The following is a 17,159-nucleotide window of genomic DNA, read 5'->3' on the forward strand; positions in this document are numbered from 1 at the left end:
ATATATAATAAAAGTGTATTTGAATATATCATTTAAGATTATTATTATTATTATTCTTATTTGGTATATAATATGGTTAATTTAATCATGATAGACTGGTTATTAAATAAAGTGATATGCTTATAATTTACATAAGATGTCTATGTATGAATTAACTATCGTTGAGTCTAAAATTGGTGCATAGTTGAATTGTAGGCATGAATGAGTTGCCATAGGCGTAAATATATTGTCTAAGTATTTGTATGAATAAAATACATACATAGAAAACATGGATGAGTTGCTAATTAAATATATAAGATTTGCCAATGTATAAATAAATATACTTATGGAGTCATGGTTGAATTGCCAACGTATAAATAAAAATACTTAAGGAGGCATGATTGAATTGCCAATATATAAATAAATATATTTATAATGGCATGGTTGATTTGTCAAAGTGTAATTAAATTGCTACGTGTTAGATCTATGGTTACTGTATGTATAGATTGGATTATGATTAAATATTCTTAAATTAGAATAATCTAGTACTTACTAGTTAGAATATTAATATTGGTGGAGATATGGATGATTTGTCAAAACTTAGGTTTTGGTTATGTGATTTAAATAATTAAAATCGTTATCGGGTTTTGAGATTAACTATAATATTCCTTTTATTATAAGCAACTGACTAGGATAGGATTAAGGTTAAATGAGTTTTTTTTTTAAAAGAAATGATAAATTGGTTTAGGTATGATTATTATTTTAATCATTATTTAATAGGTTTGAAATTTTAATAAATCTATTAATGGATGTACATACCGTAGTATATATAATTATTATATATATGTATATCATGCTATATTAAAGTTAAAACTTTATTAGGTTTAGTTTTGATGAGAGATGATCTGCTTATTGATTTTCAGAGGCCTGGTAGAGAGAGTTTGCTCGTAGGGTTTAACATGCGATTTATTTTTCAGGTTATTAGAAATTCCAAGTCTCAAAGTTGAGGATCTACAACTGGTGGACTTATCCATTCTTTCAGTTTATTCCAAAGTAGGATAATAGACTTATTTAATTTATAATTGACTGGATTATTAAATATTGTTTTAAAGGTCCTTATATTACGGGATTCCCGAGTTGTAAATTTTAGAGAATTATTAATGGAACTTTTATTTAATAGATTTCCTTTAGTGAGTTATTTATTCTTTTTATTTCTTTTTGCACACTGTGTTTATTTGAAATACTTTAATTGTTTTGATATCCCTTAATTTTGTGCGCAGATTTGATCAACCCGTGTTCCGAAATTGGGGGGTATTATAGTTGGTATCAGAGTTAGGTTCAAGTGTCCCTAGGGTGATAGGCGTATATTTATGGACTTATCATTCTCAAATTCACTCCATATCAAGATAAAATACCTACAATCATTTAACTAAAAATGTCTAATGGCAAGTAGGGTCGAACCACGCATTCAAGTGAGTTTTTGTTTTCGAACAAGAGATTTAAAAACATTGATTTTGAGATTTGTCACGAACTATGGAAATAAAATTACAACTCGAAAACAAAACATGCAAATTGAACTAAATTGCTTGAAATTAAATGAGAATGAAACTTCTGAAAATAACTTGTATTAAATTAAACAAAGCTTTAAAGAAAATTACACAAGGAAATAATGTCTCAAAAACTACAACTATCTATAACTTTCTCACTCTATCTAGCTCTATCTCTAACTATCTAACTCTGCCTCCGAAGTGTGCAATTTATAGCCAAATGAAGCAACCCACTTGTAGGCTGTGACGATTGCCTTTCCTAAACTGCTTCTTCATTTCCTCACGCCACCTTTCTGCTACTTACTTCATTGACCATTTCACATTTTCTTCTTTTCTTTTCTTCTTTCTCTCTCCTCCTTTTCTAACTCATCATCATTCTCTTTTTTCTTTTTTTTTTCGTCTTTCTCTCTCCTCCTTTCTCTTGTTTCACGTGCACACACTTTTCTTCATTCTTTTCTTCTTTCTTCTTTTTTCTTTTCTTTTCTTCTTATTCATACATTAATACCTACAAAACACAAAACAAACATATAAGAATATTTAAATAATATAAAAGTCTAATTAAAAGCTTATTTTGGTGCATAAAATAATAAATTTTGTATACTTATCAAACTACCCCCAAACAAGCTTTTGCTAATCCTTTAGCAAAGAAAGACAAAAATAAATAAGTTCACAAAAAATATTACTTTTATTAACAAAAAGATGTGTCACTTTCGCAGGCTACTTTCGATTGCATTTACCATATGCAATAAGGCCTTAAACCACTAGGTTACCCTTAGTGGACGAGTTATAGCCTCGTGAGGGTTTTCAGTGAAGGTACCCACAAACTTCCAAAGAATTTTCCTGCATATCTACAAAATGAAAAGTTTCAGAGATGAAAATATCAAGTTCTTTATATACAATGAGCTATTAAGGTGTTATAAAAACAAATATTTCAAGAAAGTTCACCCATAAACAACCTAGAAGTAGATAGTGTGTGTGTGCGAAGTCAACAATTCCCAAGTCTTTAGAAAACTATGTTTTGACTTCAAATCTCATATTAAATATCTTTCTAAAAGAACATCTCTCGAGGATTTGGCAAACTATATCTCTCAAATGTATATGAGTAGGAACTCTGTTTCCAAAGTAAAATCAAGTTTACATACTAATTATTTGAAGGACCGATACATATAATAGAAGAGTCTCATGATAGGAATGTTGATCACTTTTGAGAGAATGTCGAGTTAACCACCATAACACCTTCTCATTTACTATGCACTATCATACCTTTTCTAAAAACATTATTAAGCTCAATTCATACATAAATGTTTCTGAGAATGAGGGGTTTTCAAAATATTTGAAAGGGACACTATAAACTTCTTCTTATTTTTCTTTTTCTCTTTTTTTTCATTTATTTATTTATTTATTTATTTTTGAAGAGGATATGAATGACTTCTTGATCCCTTTTTCTTTTACAGACAGTCATCCCTAATATTTCTCAAAAAAATAACAAGATTACGAAAGGCAATGAAGGTATGATAATACATAGTAAACTAGAAGACTTATGTTTCTCTTAACTCGATGTGATTTCATTCTCAATGATCTACCAAGATGAAGAATTACGAGACTAATAATAAATTGTTATCGTGCTATCTAAGAAATTTGAGCCATCTTGTGACTCAGAGTTAATGTAAAGCTCTCTAAAAAGATGAAAGACACGAAAGTTCATATAGTTTTAAGTCTCCAGTAATAGATCTAGATTCTTGGGAGATTATTCACTTCTTTCTTTCAAGCTGAAACTTTGTGCAAAAATATTTCTACTTCTGAATTCTCATAGTGTAATGTCTATCGTTATATCACCTTAGTAACAAGCTTAATCTCAATCTAGAATAATGACATCTCTTATCTTTCACAAAGTAGAAAAGCAGGAAGGTTTTTTTTTTTTTTTTTTTTTTTTTTTTTTTTTTTTTGTGAAAAGATTTTCAAAAGAGGTACATGTTTTGATAAATCTGTCTTACGCCCAAACAAAATAAAACACTGTCCCTAGTGTTTGAAAAATAGAGCACTGAAAAGTGGTGAATGAAATATACAATGTACCACTGGAGATAAAAAGAAAAATTGGAACGAATTACCTCAATTGATTTGGTGCTTCTGAAGTACAATCCCTGCAGATAGTCATTGCAAAAGAGAGACTAAGTGTTCTGAAATTATGACAGATTGTACCCCCAAACAAAATATAAGCATAGCTAAAGAAATAGAAACAAGGAATTGGGTTGCCTCCCAGGAACGCTAAGTTTAACATCTTCAGCTAGAGGCAAGGGGGATAGTACCCCCACAGAGATCAATCCGAATGGACAGGATCGATGAGGAGAATGTCCTCAATTTCATGAGACTTGAACTCAAGGAAAGGCTTTAAGCGATGAGCATTAACTTTAAACAATTCCCTAGTCGTGGGGTCATATACCTCAATTACACCGTGACTTGCCACATGTTTGACAAAGTATGGGCCGGACCAACGTGACCATAACTTCTCGGGAAACAATTGAAGATGGGAGTTATACAAAAGAACCTTTTGTCCGGGGGAGAAATCCTTTCGAAGATTGTGCTTGTCATGTTCCAACTTTCATTTTGGAACTCTCATAGGCATCATTTCGAATTTCTTCCAACTCATCAAGCTGGAGTTTCCTATGTTTACTGGCTTTATCAGAGTCAAAATTCATGGCCTTAATGGCCCAATAAACACGGTGTTCTAGCTCTACAAGCAAGTGACAGGCTTTGCCATAAACCAAACGGTACGGGGACAATCCTATAGGGGTCTTGTAAGCAGTCCAGTATGCCCACAAAGCATCCTGAAGCCGGAGGGTCCAGTCTTTCCGTGTAGGATTAACTATTTTTTCCTATATTTGCTTAATTTCCCTATTAGATACCTCAGTCTGACCATTAGTTTGTGGGTGGTGATATGATGGGGCCACTTTATGAGTGATACCATATTTAGACAATAAACTTCCAAAGACTTGATTGCAAAAATGTGAACCATTTTCACTTATAATGGCTCGAGGTGTACCAAATCTAGGTAAAATTAAGTCTTTGAAGAAACGCACCATAACTCGATGGTCGGCTATCTTGGTGGCTAAAGCTTCTACCCATTTAGACACGTAATCAACAGCCAGAAGGATGTAAAGACATCCATATGAGGAAGGATAGGGTCCCATAAAATCAATACCCCAAACATCAAAAATTTCAACAACTAGAATGGGTTGTTGGGGCCATTCATTACGCTCGGTAATCTTACCTAACAATTGGCATCTACGACAAGCCAAACAGTAGGTGTGGGTATCCTTGAAAAGGGTGGGCCAATAAAATCCCGACTGCAAGATTTTTGTAGTGGTTCTTTTAGAGCTAAAGTGGCCACCACAAGTCTAATCATGACAGAAGGAAATGACAGATTCCTGGTCTATCTCAGGGAGACACATACGGATGATTTGATCAGGAAAATATTTGAACAAGTAGGGGTCATCCCAAAAATATTCCTTAACCTTAGCTAGGAATTTATCTCTCTCCTGTTTGGACCAAGTTGAAGGAATTTGACCTGTCACAATGTAATTGACAATATTAGCATACTATGGGGCATGAGTTATTGCAAATAATTGTTCATCTGGAAAAGCATCCAAGATTGGAATGGATTCAGTAGTAGACTCAACAACAAAACGGGACAAATGATCGGCCACCACATTATCGGAGCCTTTCTTATCATAAATCTCATGGTCAAACTCTTGAAAAAGTAGGATCCAACGGATCAACCGAGGTTTGGCATCTGCTTTGGACAAAAGATGTCTTAATGCAGCATGATCGGTATAGATAATGACTTTGGAACTGATCAAATAGGAGCGAAATTTGTTAAAAGAAAACACGACGGCTAACAACTCTTTCTCCGTGGTGGAATAGTTGGTTTGGGCATCATTCAGGGTTTTGCTAGCATAATAGATAACATGTCGTGCTTTCTCAACCTTTTAACCTAAGATAGCTCCTACTGTATAATCAGACGCATCACACATGATCTCAAAGGGTAAGTTCCAATCTGGCGAACGGATGATGGGTGCAGTGGTGAGAGCTGACTTTAATTGTTCAAAAGCAGAGTGACAGACATCGGTAAACTCAAAGGGTATATCCTTCCCTAACAGATGGGTGAGAGGTCTTGCTATCTTACTGAAATATTTAATGAAACGACGGTAAAAACCGGCATGACCTAAGAAAGCTCTAATATCCCGAACAGTTTTGGGAATAGGTAAACTCGAGATAAGGTCAACTTTAGATTGATCTACCTCAATTCCTGCAGCAGAGATATTATGATCGAGGACAATTCCTTTTTTAACCATGAAATGACACTTTTCCCAGTTAAGAACCAAGTTGGTGTCACGACAACGCTGAAGAATAAGAGTAAGATGGTGAAGGCATTGCTCAAATGATGAACCAAAAACAGAGAAGTCGTCCATGAAGATTTTAAGAAACTTTTCAACTATGTCACTGAAAATACTCATCATACATCGCTGAAATGTAGCAGATGCATTGCATAAACCAAAAGGCATACGACGAAAAGCAAATGTGCCAAATGGATAGGTGAAAGTGATCTTATCTTGGTTATCAACGTGAATAGGGATTTGATTATACCCAGAGTAACCATCTAAGAAGCAATAGAATGATTGACAAGCTAATCTTTCTAACATTTGATCAATAAAAGGCAGAGGAAAATGATCATTTCGAGTGACAGTATTGAACTTTCGATAATCAATGCAAACTTGCCATCCAGTTTGGACACAAGTAGGAACCAATTCATTATGGCTATTGGATACGACGGTGATGCCTGATTTTTTAGGGACAACATGAATGGGGCTTACCCACTGAAAATTAGAAATGGGATAGATGATACCGGTATCAAGAAGTTTGATAATTTCAGCACGAAAAACTTTCTTTAAATTAGGGTTAAGTTTCTTTTGGGGCTGCCTATAGGTTTTTGCATCATTATCTAAATTAATACGATGTTGAACCACTAAAGGACTAATGTCGCGAATATCATCAATGGACCACCTTATGGCTGCACGATTTTCCCTAAGAACCTTAAGAAGTTGGGTTTCCTGATTGGTAGTCAAGTCTGAAGCAATTACCATGGGAAAAGTGTCAGACTCACCTAGGTAAGAGTACTTTAACGTCTCAGGTAGAGGCTTTAGTTCAACCTTGGGTGGCTTCTTCTTATTTTCGAGAGCAGTGGCAGCGAGAATAGATAATGGTTCAAACCTAATTTTCGGTAGTTCAAAGATTGGAGTGGAATCGTGTAAAGTATTAACCTCACCAATATAACTATCCGTATCAAACTCATCATAAAAATGTGTTAGACACTGTTGGAGTGTGACGAGGCCACTTGTATACGTCAAAATAATGTAGTTAATGTGCGGTTCAAGAAAAGCATTTTAGTTCAAATTTAAATTTATAAAAACCACTACCACCACTACTACTAACGTAGTAAAAGTGAGTAGGGACCATCCCAAGGGATTATACGTGTTGGAATTTAACTTTGACTCTAATGTATCACAAGATTGCCAAGAGATTTAATGAGATGATTAAACTACTTCAATTAATGAAAATGCAATTAAAATAAACTAAGTTGAGTTAGGGATTTAAGAGATATAAAGAGAGGTCTTAGGGTGTTGGAATCACCACTAAGCTTATGTAATTAACCACTTGCTTTGCATTAATAGGGAATACATTGTTGTGAACAAAATGCGACTACCAATTGCAATATTAGGCATGGACCAACAAAATTATGTATGAATTGTCTGCCCAACTAACAAATAAACTAAGTATAGCACAACCCATCAATTCTAAGCATGACCCATCAAATTAGTAACAATTGTAGTACACATCAATCTAGAGCATCATGGAATTTGCAATAATAAGCCATGGAATATCAAACTAAGTATAGATTGTCTACCTACCTACAAGTATGAATTAAATTGTAGAACAACCCATCAAGCATAAGAATAATCCATCAAATTGATCTATAAACCCATTGAATGAAAACCCATGCTTAGCCATTACTAAATCTTTAATTAATCACACATAGACATGCAACTAATACAGAGAATCTAGTGTAGAGATCAATTCCCCAAATAATCATACATAATACAACATGAAATCAAATAGAGAATCAATTGAAAGAATTAATCCATATGAATCATGTAAGAAATAATTCATAATTTAATCACACATAGACATATAAATAAACTAGAGAATTAATAGGAAGAATTAAATCATAGAAATCATAGAAATATACCAAGATTCATTAAATTCACAAAGCTAGAACACTAATCACAACAATATATATAAATCCCCAAAAATAGAAGTACAAGGGTTTAAATTACACAAGACTTAGGGCTCATCCAAGCCCTAAGTGTAGATCTAGCCAATCATGGAGGAGGTAGATGTGGTCACGAAACCCTCAAGGGTAAGCTCCAAACATGGCTCCATCCTCTTCTTCTTTTTCTTTGAAGCTCTAGAGAGAGAGAGAGAGAGAGTGGATCTAAAGATGGATCTTGAGATGTGCCTCCACTTCCCTCTTTTCTTTTAACCATAATCTCTAACTTTATAGAGAGAGAAAACTAAAGAGAATATAGAAATTACAATCTAAAATATGAATCTCTCAACAAAAATGGTTGAATCCCTCTTATATACAAGGCTTTGAGAGCTCAAATATGTGAGAACTCGGCCCTAGAATCTTCCCTTACAAGCTCTGCCCGAGTTGGTTCGAAATGAGATTCAGATCTGCTTTTTAATAACTTTCACGAACAGTTCAATTGATTAGAGAAAAGTTCGATCGATCAGAGTTCGATCGATCTCACTTTTCTTCAATCGGTCTCACGACCGATCTCACTTGGCAACTTTCAGCATCAGCCTCTTTTTTGCTCCAAATCAGCCTCATTTTGCTCCAAATTCTCACTAACACTTAGTTTGACTCCAAAAAGGCCTTAAGAAACCATTTTTAGCTCGTTTTAACATAATTGACCTGAAATAGACAAAAACACAAATAAGTACTAAAACGGGCAAATAAAGATAGATGAATGGACTAAAATACCCTTGCTTAAAGGGTTTAAATGTGCACTTTTCAGGCTCATCACACCCCCAAACTTAAATATTGCTAGTCCCTAGTAATGAACTACGAAGTAAAGGAATGAAATGAACAACTAAACAACTATGAACTAAAAAGCAATAAATGGATAACGCCACTTTTGTAGGGAACACGATTACATTTAGCATAAGCAACAAGCCTTTTAAACCCCTATGTTACCGATAGTGGATGAGTGACGTCTCGTGAGGGTTTCCAAAAATGATACTCACAAACATTAAGCTCATTCTTACAAAAGAGGCACCAATATTCCAAACAAGCATTGGGAGAAAACTACCTCAAGTATGCAATTTTTCAACAATTTCCAAGCAATCTCCCAAAATTTCAACATCAAGCAAACAAATATGGTCCTCCACACATCAAGAAAATGAGCATGCAAATCAAAACAAGTCTAGAGTCCTTTTAGAGTAGACCGGTATCAAGTATGTTGTTATCTAAGCCAACTAAAGAAATGATCACATCCTTACCCTCAAACTAGCACACAAATCTAGTACCGATCATCAAGACAAAGAGTGGACCTTTTATTAAAGCTTTATTGATCTAGGTGCGCTTATTCTTTTCACTCATTTTTTTTTTAATTTATTCCTAAAGATCAAAGATGGAAGTATGGTGCAATATGTTGATCTATTAAGTTTTCTAGTGATCCATGAGGTCGAGCATTAGGTCAATAACTCCTAAACCAGATGGCTTTAGGGCATTAGGTGTTTAAGCACCCCTAAGGACTTATAAGCTTAAATCAACTATGCTAAAAATCAAAACAACCTCCACCTAATCATTTCCCACTTCTCACTTTTTGGAGAAGTCCTCACTTTTTTATTACTTTTGTAACAACCTTTTTTTTTTTTTTTTTTGTCAAGTTATTAACCTAGAGTTTGGGCCCTCTAACATTCGGCGCTAGAAATTCAGTGCTTGATGAGGCTAGAATCCCGGCTACTTAGTGGAAAGGGTTTGTTATCCACCTTTATCAAAAATGAAAGCTTTCAATGCATTACTAGCTCAATTGAGATATAATCAATTCAATAATCAACAAAGCATATACCCCACAAATGAATGCTAGTGTGCGCCTGTACTAGTGTAGAATCCTAGAATGAATCTCAAAACAATCACAAAATCAGGATGATGTGGACCACAAATGCAAGCAAGATATCAATTTTTTGAAAAATTTACTCCTAAATGGCATCCATAAGGCATACAAGTAGTATTGGACTCTCAAGTCAAGTAATTTTTAAATTCTAAGCAATATAGCCATCAAAAGATCAAAATCATCGCTAATATCAATCTCAAATCTCAATCATGCATTTAAAGTTCAACTTTAATTAGAATGCAACAAGACACCTTACCCCCAAACTTAAACCGCACATTGTCCTCAATGTGCAATGAGAACAATAGAAAAGATGGAAAAAGTATACCCATTAGTATGAAGCCCAGTAGTGATCCATTGGGAAAGAGTGCACTCCAAAACTTGGAATCAATAACCTACTTGAATAACCACACTAGCAAACTCACATCAAATATCAAATGGGATAAGATAAGTAAATCAAGCATTCTAAGGCAATATATCACAAGATGAAAGAGAGATATAAGATCAAGCCCAAGATAAATCATAAAGTATGCATGACTACATAAAAGGGCACAATAGTGAATTTTTATTATTTTTATATTTTTCTTTTTAGGAAAGCAAGTATATACAAAATGCAAGAAAAATAAAGAATAAAATGCATGAACAAAATGCAAAAAGAAAAATAAATAACACAAAATGCAATGAAAGAATATGTACAATGCAAGAAATGAAAAACAAAAAGTAAGAAATGATGCAAGAAAAAAAAAAAATGAAAATGAAAATAAAAACTCATTTTTTTTTTTTTTTTTTTTTTTTTTTTTTTTTTTTTTTTTTTATAACATAACAAGTATATACATACATAATAAAATGCAAAGAAATGAAAATGTAATGAAATAAAGAATGCAATGTTTTTATTTTTTATTTTTTTTTTTCAACATTCAAAGAGAAAAGTAACTAAATAAAATAAAAGAAAATAACAAAAGTAAAATAAAATAAAATAAAAATAGAAAGAAGAAAAAGTCAAAGGGGCAAAGCTGTGATCGATCTAAACTCGATTGATTGAAGACGTAAAAACCTGCAGACAAGCTCAATCGATACACAGAGAGGTGAAAAATACAGAGCTCCAAAAAAATTTCTAGGTATGGAATGAAGATCGATCTGAGAAAAATCTCGATCGATCTGAGAAAAATCTCGATCGATCTTGGAACACTCAGATCGATCTGAAATGAAATTCGCTCGATACACATAGAGCTGATTTCTGTAGAGAATTGACTACAGGGAGGTTCGATCGATCGAAGGGACACTTGTGATCGATCGAACTAGCACCAAATGCCTAATTTTGAGATAAAAGTGCAGAAAATCCTATGTTAAGCCCCAATGATGGTAACAAGAATAACGATTGAAAAATGGATGGAAGAATGTACACAAGAATAAAAAATAAAAAGAAATAAGAGAGGAATAGAGTTTTGAAACTCTATGAATACTAGTGTTTAACATCTCTAGCAAGACGTTGGTTCGACTCACTAGTCGAACGTATCAAAAACCGGATATGAGACATCCTTATTGACCCTCTTTTCCATTTTCTCATTTAATGCCTCACTTACAACAATGAAATCATCGTCCAAAAGCATGACTTGAAAAGAAATGAAAGAGAGGATATTGTTCCTTTTATCCACGGTCTTGAAAACAAAATCAATCATGGTTGGTCTTGCCTCATTTTTGTGCTCTTGAAGTGTATTTAAAGAATCACTTCCTATGTGACTTGGCAAGTCAATGTCTTTCAAAGACTCATTTGGAATATCAAGAAACACCTTCTCTTCATCTTTTTTCTCTTCCTCAAAAATCACCATCTGCTCACCTTCTAATTTAACTAAGGAGTCCATTAAAGAGTTCACTTCATTTTTGGAACTTTCAAGGTCAAAACCAAAATTTTTATACATTTCAAAAGGGCATGTCTCAAGAGGGTCTTTGGAGATAATAGAAAGAAGGTCCTCTTCAACAAGTTCCTCCTCCTCTTCTCCTACCTCAAGTGTGGTCACCGTCTCCTCACTCTCTAAAGTAGCAATGGTAGAGATAAAATCATAATCAAAACAAAGAAAGTCCTTATTAATCATATTATGCTCTAATGGATTAGCCACTACTCGCTTGCCACTTCTTCCTCTATACAAGATAGAGTGCTAGGCATTAGCTCACTTGTCTCATCCTCCTCTTCACTCTCATCATCCTCATCTATATACATTGAAGTTCTTGCCATTTTTTCATTTGCCTCTTTTTCTTCCTTTTGATGAGAAAGAGTACTTACAATTTGCTCAACTTGAGCTCTTAACTTAGGTAACATTTGAGAATGAGAATTAATAAGTGAAGTTTGTGAAATATGCACATCAAGTAAAGCTAACACTTTTTCTTCAAATCCGGGTGAGTACCTAGAAGGTGGTGGATTTGGTTCTTCATAAAATGGTGGGGGAGGGTAATTGTCACAAGGAGGATAATGAGAATAGTTAATTCCATAATAAGATGATGCATGTTGAAATGAATTGGACTCAACCTCATAAGGATTAAAATATGGTGGAGGGACATAAGGTGAAGGGAAGTAATTTTCCCCCAAACTTGAATCAAACAATGGCACCATCTACATTCAAAATCCAAATGCAACAAATAATGGCCTCCACACGGGGCAATGCTTGGACAAAGATTTAAGCAATATAATGAGCCTTAACAAGGGCTATCATAAGCATACAAAGAAGTGAAATAATTAAACTATGAGATTTTCAAGAAATGCTTACAAAGGTCCTTAAGCAACTTCAACTCCAAACTTAGCTTTAAGCTCCAATAATTGCTTCAAGTTCTAAAGATTTCCTTCCTTGTAGTCAAGTACCTAATTGAACAAATAATATCAAGAGTAAGAAAAGAATATACCATGGAAAATAAAATAAAAATAGAAACAATCAAATGAACACTATTGTCTAATTTAATTCTAACAAAACCGTTAATCCCCGGCAATGGCGCCAAAATTTGACGAGGCCGCTTGTATACGTCAAAATAATGTAGTAAATGTGCGGTTCAAGAAAAGCCTTTTAGTTCAAATTCAAATTTAAAAAAACCACTACCACCACTACTACTAACATAGCAAGAGTGAGTAAGGATCGTCCCAAGGGATTATAAGTGTTGGAATTTAACTTTGACTCTAATGTATCACAAGATTGCAAAGAGATTTGAAGAGATGATTAAACTACTCCAATTAATGAAAATGCAATTAAAATAAACTCAGTTGAGTTAGGGATTTAAGAGATATGAAGAGAGGTTTTAGGGTGTTGGAATCACCACTAAGCTTATGTAATTACCACTTGCTTTCCATTAATGGGGAATACATTGTTGTGAACAAAATACGACTACCAATTGCAATATTAGGCATGGACCGACAAATTCATGGATGAATTGTCTGCCTAACCAATAAATAAACTAAGTGTAGCACAACCCATCAATTCTAAGCATGACCCATCAAATTAGTAACAATTGTAGTACACATCAATCTAGAGCATCATGAAATTTGCAATAATAAGCCATGGAATATCAAACTAAGTATAGATTGTCTACCTACCTACAAGCATGAATTAAATTGTAGAACAACCCATCAAGCATAAGAATAATCCATCAAATTAATCTACAAAACCATTCAATGAAAACCCATGCTTAGCTATCACTAAATCCTTAATTAATCACATATAGACATGCAACCAACATAGAGAATCTAGTGTAGAGATCAATTCCCCAAATAATCACACATAATACAACATGTAATCAAATAGAGAATCAATAGAAAGAATTAATCCATATAAATCATGTAAGAAATAATTCATAATTTAATCACACATAGACATGTAAATAAACTAGAGAATTAATAGCAAGAATTAAATCATAGAAATCATATAAATATACCAAGATTTATTAAATTCATAAGGCTAGAATACTAATCACAACAATATATATAAATCCCTAAAAATAGAAATACAAGGGTTTAGATTACACAAGACTTAGGGCTCATCCAAGCCCTAAGTGTAGATTTAGCCAATCATGGAGGAGGTAGATGTGGTCACGAAACCCTCAAGGGTAAGCTCCAAACATGGCTCCATCTTCTTCTTCTTCTTCTTTGAAGCTCTAGAGAGAGAGAGAGAATGGATCTAGAGATGGATCTTGAGATGTGCCTCCACTTCCCTCTTTTCTTTTAACCATAATCTTTAACTTTATAGAGAGAGAAAACTAAAGAGAATATAGAAATTACAATCTAAAATATGAATTTCTCAACAAAAATGGTTGAATCCCTCTTATATACAAGGCTTTGAGAGCTCAAATATGTGAGAACTCGGCCCTAGAATCTTCCCTTACAAGCTCTGCCCGAGTTGGTTCGAAATGAGATTCAGATCTGTTTTTTAATAACTTTCGCAAATAGTTCGATCGATTAGAGAAAATTTCAATCGATCAGAGTTCGATCGATCTCACTTTTCTTTGATCGATCTCATGATCGATCTCACTTGGTAGCTTTCAGCATCAGCCTCCTTTTGCTCCAAATTCTCACTAACACTTAGTTTGATTCCAAAAAGGCCTTAAGAAACCATTTTTAGCTCGTTTTAACATTATTGACCTAAAATAGACTAAAAAATAAATAAGTACTAAAATGGGTAAATAAAGATAGATGAATGGACTAAAATACCCTCGCTTAAGGGGTTTAAATGCGCACTTTTCAACGCTCATCAAAGTGGATCCTTAAGGTAAGAGTTCTCAAAGGTGTGAGCGGCTAATGACTCAATGAGACAAATTTCTTCAATGGAATCTGAGTCAGGGGGTTGCTTCATCAAATTAAACACATTGATTTCTAATTTCATGTTTCCAAAGGTTAAAGTCATACTACCATTTCGACAATTGATCACAGCATTAGTGGTAGCTGAATGGTCGACCTAAAATGATAGGAATTTGCGTACCTTGGGTAGGTTGGGTATCTAGAACAATGAAATCAACTGGGTAATAGAAATCAGCTATTTTCTCTATCACATCTTCAATTATACCCTGTGGAATTTTGATAGAACGATCAGTTAATTAGATCTTAACATCAGTTTTCTTCAAATTATTCAAGCCTAGTTCCAAATAAACTGAATATAGTAACAAATTCACACTAGCACCAAGATCCAACAAAGCATGGTCAGCAAACTTTTCTCCAATCCTATAAATGACAGTTAGACTCCCAAGGTCTTTATGTTTAACTACGGCTTGATTTTGTAGGAAAGAAGAACAATTTTGGGCTATGAAAACTTCTTTTGGGATGTTGGTTTTCCTTTTGACTAAATCTTTGATGAACTCTGCATAAGAATGAACTTGTTTAATAGCAGTGAGAAGTGGAATATTGATATGAAGATTGTGAAAAATATCTAAGATCCCACTGTATTGTGACTCCTTCTTATTGTTGACTAGTAGAGAAGGAAATGGGGCGGGGGGAACATAAGATTGAAGATAGATTGGATCAGATTCGGAACCTTGGTCCTCTTTGGTGTTGGGTGGGTCTGATACACTAGACTTGGATGGTGCACTTGTAGCTTGGGTGGGTAGCTCAACTTGATTATCGATTTTCTTCCCTAACCGAAGGGTTAAGATGGAATTCACTTGATTATTTGATTGGTCAGTGGGAGGAGAAGTTCCAATGTGATTCACTTCTTTGCCTCTTGGATTAATTTTAGGTTGGCTAGGCAAGGTACCCTTTTGTCTTTCTGACAGTGCAGAAGTGAGTTGAGTCAACTGACTGTGGATAGATTGCTGAAATTGGAGTTGACTCTAAGTTAAGAGGTCAAAGTGACTCTCTAAATTTTGAATTCTTTGATCTGATTGCTTGCTAGATTGATCAAGATTAAGGGCAAGCATTTTCAGAGTGTCCTCATAATTGGTAGCACGGTGGTGCTGTGGGACATGAGCAATATAATTGCTCATTGGATCAATTTCAAGTTCTCTATTTTGATTGAATTGATTGTTCCTAGGAAAATATCCTGGAGGGACAAGAGGACCTTAAGGTTGTGCTGGCCTATTGGGATTACCTTGGAAATCGGGAGGACCACCTAAGTTTTGTGGAGGCAAATTTTGTCGCCACGAAAAATTTAGATGGTTTCTTGTATCGGGATGATAAGTCTAACTAAAGGAATTAGCCATTGGTTTCTTATAGGTATTAAAGGCACAAACTTGTATATCTGAAGGTTCAGATGTATAGTAGATTGGGCAAGCCTTAGTGGATCAGATGAACTTGAACAGACATTGCATTTTGCAGTTGTTGATATGAGAGCAAAGGCATCAAATTTTTTATTCAAATCTTTGACTCCTTTTGCTAGACTTTGCATCACTGATTTGAATTCAGGTTCGGGTTTGATCTCAAAAGGATTGGAAGTTCTTTTGGAGGGATCATTCCTAGAGAATTCGTTATCACAAGGGTTCCAATTCCAACTTTGGGCATTCTCAGCAAGTTCTTCTAAAAAAGCATAACCTTCTTCAGGAGTTTGGGATTTGAACTTTCCTTGGTGCATTGACTCAATCATGGTTCGATTAGTAAGAGAAAGCCCTTTATAGAAAGAATAAACCAATTGTGCTTTCTCAAAGCCATGATGTGGGCATTTGAGAAGCAAATCATGAAAACGCTCCCAAGTTTGATGGAATTGTTCTTCATTTTTCCCTTTGAAAGTGCTTCTGGCATCTCTCATTAACTCAGTTTTTTTGCATTGGATAAAACTTGTTCATGAATTTTTTAACAAGTTCATCCCATGTTCTAATGGAGTTTGGAGGAAGAGAGTTAAACCATGACGAAGCTTATAATCTAAGGACAGGGGAAAAGATGCAATTTGACACCCTCATCATCTAAATGCTGATTTTTGAAAGTACTGCAAATGGTTATGAACTTCTCTAAATGGACATAAGGTTATTCACTTTCAAATCCATGGAATTTAGACAACATATTGATGATATGGGCTCTAATCTCAAATTGAGGCCCGATTGGAGGAAAAACAATACAATTGGGTGGATTGGCCGTGATAGGGGCAAAATAGTCATTCAAAGTTCTAGGAGCAGGTGGGACAACCGGTTGTTCTGGTGGAACTGGTGGAACAAGTGGTGGAACTGGTGGTTCAAGTGGTGGATCCATTGGAGAATAATTAGATGTGGAAGAAAGTAAGGATACTTTCTCCAAAACAAAGATTGAAGGATCACTGGAACAACGGATTAATCGTTTGTTAACTCTTAACCAGTTGGGCATACAAAACGGACACCAAAAAGCACACGATTTTTCTTTTTTTTTTTTTGTTTTTTTTTTTTTTGAGGGAAAGCCCTTGAGAATTAGTTCTTAAAAATGGGCTAGACACTGGAGTGCACACACAAACCACACAAATATTTTTGG

At 34.4% G+C, this 17,159-nt stretch overlaps 1 pseudogene; it reads left to right on the top strand.

The window, feature by feature from the left end:
- Positions 1-16,366: 16,366 nt before the first annotated feature.
- On the top strand, positions 16,367-16,463 carry LOC132297866 (small nucleolar RNA R71; annotated as a pseudogene).
- Positions 16,464-17,159: the final 696 nt, after the last annotated feature.

The sequence above is a fragment of the Cornus florida genome, unplaced genomic scaffold (assembly GCF_030987335.1).
Source record: "Cornus florida cultivar Cherokee Brave unplaced genomic scaffold, ASM3098733v1 CherokeeBrave_3.0.0_Hap2_Chr02, whole genome shotgun sequence".
Lineage (NCBI taxonomy): Eukaryota > Viridiplantae > Streptophyta > Magnoliopsida > Cornales > Cornaceae > Cornus > Cornus florida.